Raw genomic sequence first — 8,789 nt, 5'->3', positions numbered from 1 at the left:
CCCAGGGGCATTTGCCTGTATTCGGGGATTTTTGCATCCGTCTTTCGTCACTCTCAATAATCCCCACGAACACATCTTCATAACAAGGGAGGTAGAACTGAATCCGGGACAATCAAGCTTTCCTCTCCGGCAACCCCGAGGGTCCCTGGCGAAGTCGGAGTTTCTACCCGCAGCCCGCAGGGTAGCTCACAGCGGGCGGGGCCACCGGCACCTCCTATTGGCTGCCTCGGGCGCAACGCCCCGCCCCTTCTCCCTGGTTTCCGTCGCGACGGACGCGGCGTCGGTTGGTTGTCAAGATGGCGGTGGCGGGGTTGCTTCCGCCATCTCTGCTACTGCCAGGCAAGGTCGCCACCGTCGCAGCGACCGTTGCCACCACAGCCACCAGCGCCGCTGTGCGGGAGCCAGGACTGCCGCTGCCAACCCTTCGGCGCCTGTGACGCGAGGCCTAAGATTGACTGTAGGGAGGAGCCGAGGAGGAGGAGGAGGAAGAAGCCGGAGCTGCCATGAGGGAGGCGCTGGGGGCGAGCGGGGAAGCAGCGCTGTGAAGGATGCTGTCGGGGAGGCCCGGAGCCCGGAGCGCGGTCGCGGGGCTGGGCATTGAATCCTCGGACGCCCACGGCAGAGCCCCCCTCAACCCTCGGGAGAGCGGCGGGCGTCACCGACCTGGCGCTTACCTGTATCCTTCCCAGCCTGTGGCGGCCAGGGTAGCGGTGTTGGAACTGGGGCCCATCCTTTTTCCGATTAGATTCCTATTACCACTGACGCAAGGTGATCGAAACTAGCAAGTCATCTTAGTGCGGATATTTGCTTTAGCAGCTGTCATTGCCCCCTGTCTTAGACCTGAAATTATATCCTTTTATCCGGTTCGATGGCCGCTTCCCCCGCCGCTCTGTTATCCCACCCTCATTCTTCAACTTCGTTGTAAAATTTTTGCGAATTTTAAAATATATCAACTGTGTATTTCGGGGGTATTGTTTTTGCCTTCTAGAATTATGCCATTTTGATCTTTGCTTACATGTTATGCATCTCTGGATTAATCATGCTACTTGCAGACAGGAATTGCGCAAATAAGTAAAATGTTTTGCTATTCTATAGAGTTTTAACAGTTAACCTAACATACCCCTAATTCATTTACCAGAGCTGCTAAAGACTAGCACAGTTGGGTAATTTGTTTTCCACCTCTGCCCAGTCTGTTGTCAGAGAGACAGCAGAGAGAAAATGAGATCTGGATGCTTCACAATCTGGATTTTATCTGAATTTTCCTTAAGAATTGGCCGAGCCCACTTTCGATGTTGCTGTGGTTGCATTGTAGGAAATTGAAAGAGTGTGTTGTGTTTTCAAAATATGTCAACCATGTTTATTCCTTCAGAGAATGTTGTGGTAATTAGCATTTAACCTTTCTATCCTCAAAAGACTGGTTGGCAGTGATGGTGCTGTTTAATCATCATCTTCAGTCTTGTCAGAGAATGAAGTGTCTTCTCGTTCCATGTTAACCCTAGTTTTCTTATCCTCATTGTTTCCTATTTTTTCTGGGATGTTCTTTATACTCTGTTAAAATTTTAGCAGCAAATCATCACACAATTTGTATTGTGTCTGCTCTTTGGCAGACTCTGTTCTAGGTTCTAGAGATAGAAATCTAGTGAGGAAGATAGGTATGTACAGAGCTTCACTAATGATAAAATATCCCTCCTCTGATCATTGTTGACCCCATTTAGTTTGGCTTTTGCCTTTGTTACTCTCCAAAAACTGTCCTTTCAAAGATGTAATCTGAAATAAACAGGATCATGTTCTGTATAGATTTGATTCTGCCCCCTTGACATTGTATTTTTTGGACACTGAACTCCTACTACAGTGACTCTGATTTATCTCTAAATTAGAAAATAGAGAAGCATTGTAAATGGCTCATTGACAAAGTGTATCTTTCCATCATTTTCATTAATTAAATGGTCATAGGCTTTTTTAAAAAAATTTATGTGGTATGAATGTTTATACAAACACCAAAGAAAATATTTGTAAATTGAGTTTAGCAATACATCAAATGAATGCAACCAAATAGACTTTATTCCAAAATTATGATGATGATTTTCAGTAAAGAAATATATTACTAAAAATATACTTAAAGACTATAGTTAAAGTTAAGCAAATTGTAAATGATTATTTCAGTAGATGATCAAGAGACTTTGATAAAATCCAACAACTTTTGCTTATGTGTGTGTGTGTATTTGTTGGTTTATATATATTTTGCTAGTGTGTATAAATATATGTTTATATATAACATATATTTAAGTGGGATAGAGGAATTCTTTTTGAATGTAATAAAGACTATTATACTAAATCAAGAATATTATGTTTACTAGTTGGAGAAACACTAAAGCACCTTTTATGTAAGTATTATTTTGGATGTTCTTAGTGTCTGTAATATTTCCCATTGGATACCTGGTACAGAGTAGGTACTCAAATATATGACTAAGTGAATGAATGACTAAATTAAAAAGAAAGAAAGAAAACAAATGAAAGAACCATAGTCTTAAAATAAACAAGTGTCTTGGTAAAATTTCTGTGTGTGATTTCCAAATATGAATGCAATACTCAGAGGCCATCCAGCTTTCTGTTGAAGATGTTTTCCCACTGGAGTCAGAATTTCCTGACTCTAAAGGCTATAAAAGAACAAAACTTCATAAAGTTCATCTGATTAAAATTAGCTAAAGTTTTATCATTTCGATCTCTTATAAGAAGTCAAATAGAATAAAATTTGTTTAAAATAAAAAAAGGTAAAATGTCTCTCACGTACTCTTCATACTATGCCTTGCTTTTTCTCATAAGTATCTCCAGTCTTTGACCCTTCCATTTTGTTCTAGCATCCACCTTGCCTTTGCTTTTTCCCATCCAGTTTATGCCCTATTCTTGATTATTTGCACATATTTCTCACTAATGTCCTTGGTTCTTTACACCCCTGTCCTTCTGCTTCAACTACACAGTAACTACTACAGTCCTCTTCTCTACTCCATGTGAATAACAAAAATGCTGTCAGAAAAAAATTACAAAACCATACATACTGGCACTAGTAAAGATTGATGATTTCTAGCTTCACCTAACAGGAACAGGATTCTCTCTTGTTCCTCTTAATGCCTATGCCAGTCTCTATCACCTCCCACCACACTCGGTGCACTATCTTACCACATCATGAACCCCCTCAGGTCCTCCCCAACATACAGCACAAACCTACACGCTCCCACCCACCTATATTTTTCCCCCAGGCTCACTGATGGAATATCACTTTTACTGTAGAAAGTGAATCATTCACTTGTGTTCTAATTCCCATCCCCTTTCTTCTCCTCAGTAACCCTGAATTATAAATTATCACCTCTCTTATAATTTGCTTTCAATTTCTCTTAATGGCCTTCTGTCCCTACGGGCTATAAACATGTTCAGGTCTTGGCTATGATAAAGGTTTAATATATATACTATTCTACCTGTTTTGAACTTAGATTTTTTTTTTAAATCAAGTTTGCAATAGATAAATAGCCAGTGACTCTGAACTAACAATTCTCCAAAGAGGAAAGTAAAAATTAGTAATTAACATGGAACGTATTCCATATTACTAATACACATAAGGGTACTTCAAAAAGATAACACAAATCATTCCATGAACTTTTTGAAGGACCGTAATACATAATAAAACATAGTTTTGCACTTTGTCTTTTTAAAAAGAAAAATACTAACCCTATGCTCATGAGGTTTTGAAACTTATACACATATATTGCTAATGGTATGTAAATATGTATAACCTCTTTAGATGCCAATTTTTCTATGATGCATTAAAAGCTATAAAAACTCATATGCCTTTTGTCTACCTGAGAGAATTTTCTCAAAGGAAATCATTCAGCAAGCTTTTATTAATCCATTACTATATTCTAAGAACCATGCCAGACACTGGAGTTATAGAAGTAGAGAGAAGACATATATAATGTGCACAAGAAGGTGTTATCAAGTCATCTGATGGAAGTTAAAAGAAGCTTCACAGGGAGGGAACTGTTTGAGGTTGCCCTGAAAGGATGAGTAGAGTTAGCCAAGCATGTGCCAAGAGATAACAGTATAATACATCATGACTTGTTCTATTAGTAATTATCTTAGTGTGGCTGGACATAGGATTCATACAGGAAAATGTTGAGAAATGAACTTGAAAAAACATACTGGATTATAGAATGCTTTATACACAAAACCAAGAAATTTGGGATTTATCATGAATGTGATAGGAAGCTTTTGGAGAATAACAAGGAATGAGAAACATTGTCAGATTTGCAATTAGGTGGCATCATGGTGATTCAAATGAAGAATGGCCTGTTTAAAAGTAAGGAGATGAGTTAGAAGAGTACAGAAGTAGTCCTGGCAAGGGATTTAGAGCACCTGAGCCAAGACAGTTGAAATGGTTAAAATGACAGAAAAATAGAACCTTGATAGCTTTAATAGATTTGGAAAGAAAATTGGTTGTATGTCATAGTTATTTTTGATGGTAACATATTTTAAGCAACCTAATTGGAGAAAGACCTAACTTGGGAGAGGGAGAGGTAAGGATGAGGTGGGGTAGATTAGGCTATGCTTTTAAATTATAATCATGTGTTACTTACCTAATCCTATAACCTGTCGTATTCTTGGTTTTGTTTTGTTACTTAATGTTAAGTATATAAAAATTACCTTCTTTGGACAGGTATTCATCAGTGATTCTTATGGAAATACCATATTTTTATGGTACAGCTAGTATAACAAAAATTTACCAAGCCATCTAATATTTCTTAAACTTGAATACCATATTTGAAAAGATGCAAAGGCAGCAGCTTTCTTTATAATTCAGAAGGCAAAAATTATACTCTAATATAAAATTTGTGTGGGGGGTGTGTGTGAGGGTACTTCAAAAAGTTCATGGAAAAATGGAATTAAAAGATGATAGGAATTTTTCCATGAACTTTTTGAAAACCCATCATATACTATATGTATGTTTATGCGCGCTTGTGTGGGGGGTGTGTGTGAGGGTACTTCAAAAAGTTCATGGAAAAATGGAATTAAAAGATAATAGGAATTTTTCCATGAACTTTTTGAAAACCCATCATATACTATATGTATGTTTATGCGCGTGTGTGTGTGTATATATATGTATAGTAGAGAGAGTGAGTTATTTCATTAAATTTAAGAGTATATAGTTGTCAGCTGCATGGGATGGTGAGGGTGGGAAGGGAAGGGGTCTTAGCAAACTTCTCACTTTGGATACAGCCCCAGCCAGCACTCCCCAAAACCTTCATGCCACTTGTACAGACTCAGGCCTCATCCTGGAATGGGAAGAAGTGATCCCTGAGAGCCTTTTGGAAGGCCCCCTGAGACCCAATAAATTGTTCTTGTTCATGACAATGGAACATGGGATGAGCTGACAGTGGAGGGGAACAGGTTCATTTTGACAGGCTGAGAAGGACCTGATCGTGCATGTATGCATCTCCAATGCAGTTGGCTGTGGGCCCTGGAGTCAGCCACTGGTGTTTTCGTCTCACGAACATGCAGGTCAGCAGGGCCCTCCCCCCAGCTGCACATCCTGGGTGCCTGTGGTCCTGGGTATGCTCATAGCCCTGGTGTTGGCAGCTGCCCTGGCCCTCATCCTGCTTTGAAAGAGGTGGAAGAAGACATGGTTCAGGCAAACTTTTGACAGTGTCATACCCTGAGGGGAGCAAGCCATTCACTTCCAGGTAGCCAGGTCCTTCAATCGAGAAGGACCTGAGCGGATCAAGGCTACATTGGATGGCTTGGGCATCAGCGATGAACTAAAGGACAAATTGATGTGTTCATCCCAGAGCAACAGTTCACCCTGGGCTGGCTGTTGGGCAAAGGAGTTTGGTTCAGTGCAGGTGGCCCCGCTGAAACAGGAAGATGGCTCCTTTATGAAACTGGCTGTAAAGATGCTGAAAGCTAACATCATTGCCTCAAGCAACATTGAAGAATTTCTGAGAGAAGTGGCTTGCATGAAGGAATTTGACCATCCACACGTGGCCAAGCTTGTTGGGGTGAGCCTCTGGAGCAGGGCTAAAGGCCATCTCCCCTACCCTATTGCCATCCTGCCCTTCGTGAAGCATAGGGACCTGCACACCTTCCTGCTCACCCAGCAGATTGGGGAGAACCCCTTTAACCTGCCCCTCCAGACTCTGATCTGATTCATGGTGGACAGTACCTAAGGCACGGAGTACCTGAGCTCTTGGAACTTCATCCACCGAGACCTGGTCGCTTGGAATTGCATGCTGGCAGAGGACATGATGGTGTGTGTGGCTGACTTTGGACTCTCCTGGAAGATCTCTGGTGGGAACTTCTATCGTCAGGGCTGTGCCTCCAAATTGCCTGTCAAGTGGCTGTCCCTGAAGAGCCTGGCTGACAACCTATATACTTTGCAGAGTAACATGTGGGTCTTCGGGGTGACCATGTGGGAAATCATGACTCGTGGGCAGATGCTGTATGGTGGCATCAAAAACCTTGAGATTTACAACTACCTCATTGGCAAGAACCATCTGATGTAGCCTCCGGAGCGTATGGAAGACATGTGTTAGCTCATGTACCAGTGCTGGAGAGCCAACCCCAAGCAGCACCCAAGCTTCACATGCCTGCAAATGGAACTGGAGAACATCCTGGACCATCTGTCTGTGTGGTCCACCAACAAGGACCCCTTTTATATCAACACTGAGAGAGCCTAGAAGCCTGCTGAGGGGGGCAGCTTAGAGCTGCCTAGCTGGGATCAGCCAAGGAGCAGGGCTGGGGATGGTGGTGGCATGGGGCAGTGGGAGGCACCCCCAGTGACTATCGGTATATCCTCACCCCTGGAGGGATGGCTAAGAAGCCTAGGCAGGCAGAGCAGTTCCAGAGAGCCCCCTCAATGAGGCCCAAAGGCTGCTGCTGCTGCTGCACCAAGGGCTACTGCCCCATAGTAGCTATTAGCCCACAGGCAGGGGGCATCTGGGGCCATCTGCCTGTCTCTTCTGGCCACTGTGCTGGCTGACCAAGCCCCCTCTGACCCCTCTGACCCCAGGCCAGGCAGCGAGGTCTGGAGGCCCCTATGGTAGTCCTCCCAAGCTGTGCTGGGAAGCTTGGACTGACCAAATAGCCCAATTCCAGTTCTTCCTGCAACCACTCTGTGGCCAGCCTGGCATCAGTTCAGTCCTTGGCTTGGTGGAGGTGGGCCAGACCTGGTCATCCAAACCCAGGCAGCTAGCAGGAGGGGAAGGGATGGTTATGTTTCCATGGTGACCATGGGTTTGGATGGCAGTGGGGGAGGGTAGATCCAGACTTGTGGGCCCCTACTCTCCCATCTGAGCTGCCATGGCTGCTTTAGTAAATGCATTGAGCTGCCTCCAGATTGTGCCCATGCTTGGGGTTTAAATGTCCAGATTTGCCCCTCTGAGTCACAAAGAGATGCCGTTGTATTATTCTCTTTTAGATGAGAGTTGGTAACAGTTGGTACAGTCAGGTGCTAAGCCCCGTGGTAGGAGGCAGTGGGACAATCTCAGATCTGAACTGTCATCACCTTCCTGATTCCCTACCCTGCATAGGCCAGGAGAAGTGGGGATGAGAGTGCTCCCTGGAGCTGGCCAGGTCACACCAAGGCATGCTGGAGTACCACAGGCTACCAGATGCCCACCATCCAAAGGCAGTGCACTGAGCCTGGCAAGGGGACAGGGTGCTGTAGGGCTTGCCCAGGAATGAGTGAGGCCAGAGGGGAGTTCAAGAGCCCCTCTCACAGACATCCTAGCATGTTACCAAATCCCAAAATATCCTAAGACTAACAGCAGCAGCTGTGTTTGAGCTCAGCCCTTCCATGCAGTGACCCTTAGTCACAACTTCCCCTCTAACTGGTGACCCTCTCTGTCCCAAGTCTTTGGAGAGAAATTAGTCCTGTTGGCTGGTGTAGGTGAGGGGGAGTTACTGGAGCCTGGGCCCCAGCTCTAGCTGAAGGAGCCTTCTGGAATGCATGTGGGCATGCCCTTGCTGTTAGGGACATTTCCAAGCTGTTGCCATTTAAAAACAAATAAAATTGAAGACTAAAAAGAACACTGCAAACTACACTTGTAATTTTCTTTATGCTCTTGTGATGAAATCTCAAATATGTTGAACAGAGAACAGAATTGTCTTTGACTGCAAGCCATGCTTGCCACCTGAGCCAAAGCAACCTTCCGCTCCCCCCATGTTGCCCCTGTGTACCCTGAAAGGAAGTTGCAATTTTCCTCTACTGCTGAGTTGTGGCTTTTAATAGCTGGCTGTCTTGTTCAAGTCTGGCTCCTAAAAATGTACTCTACTGGAGAAGAACAAGATAAACCTTTAGCTGTTTCTACACTAGCAAAGAACCAGATTTCCTTCCCTTTTTGTTTCATTTTTATAAATCCTTTAAAAGAAAACTTTAAGTAAAAACATCATGTGTGTGAATGTGTTTGAAGGTTTGTTTGTGTTGACGTAGTGCAAAATTTTATTTAAAAATGAAGGTTGGGCTGGCCAGTTAGCTCTGTTGGTTAGAACACAGTGTTATAGCACCAAGATCAAGGGTTCAATCCAGCTAGCCACCAATAATTAAAATTTAAGAAAAAAACTGAAGGTAAAATTAATTATGGCCTATGGTATAAAGGTAGTTAAATAGCAACATAACTGAAAACAAATAAGCTCCCATTAGCTAAATTTTTTTGAACCAAAACATTCAAATAAACAAACGTGATTATTTTGAAATGTATAATAGTTTCTTTCTAATATTGATGCTATTAGGAAATATTGTA

At 43.1% G+C, this 8,789-nt stretch overlaps 1 pseudogene; it reads left to right on the top strand.

The window, feature by feature from the left end:
• The first annotated feature begins 548 nt into the window (after positions 1 to 548).
• Positions 549 to 6,966, top strand: LOC103608163 (annotated as a pseudogene).
• The last annotated feature ends 1,823 nt before the right edge of the window (positions 6,967 to 8,789 follow it).

Source organism: Galeopterus variegatus, unplaced genomic scaffold (genome assembly GCF_000696425.1).
Source record: "Galeopterus variegatus unplaced genomic scaffold, G_variegatus-3.0.2 Scaffold8088, whole genome shotgun sequence".
Taxonomy (NCBI): Eukaryota; Metazoa; Chordata; class Mammalia; order Dermoptera; family Cynocephalidae; genus Galeopterus; species Galeopterus variegatus.
The sequence above is the reverse complement of the archived record's forward strand: the minus strand, read 5'-3'. Positions and strand labels throughout refer to the sequence as shown.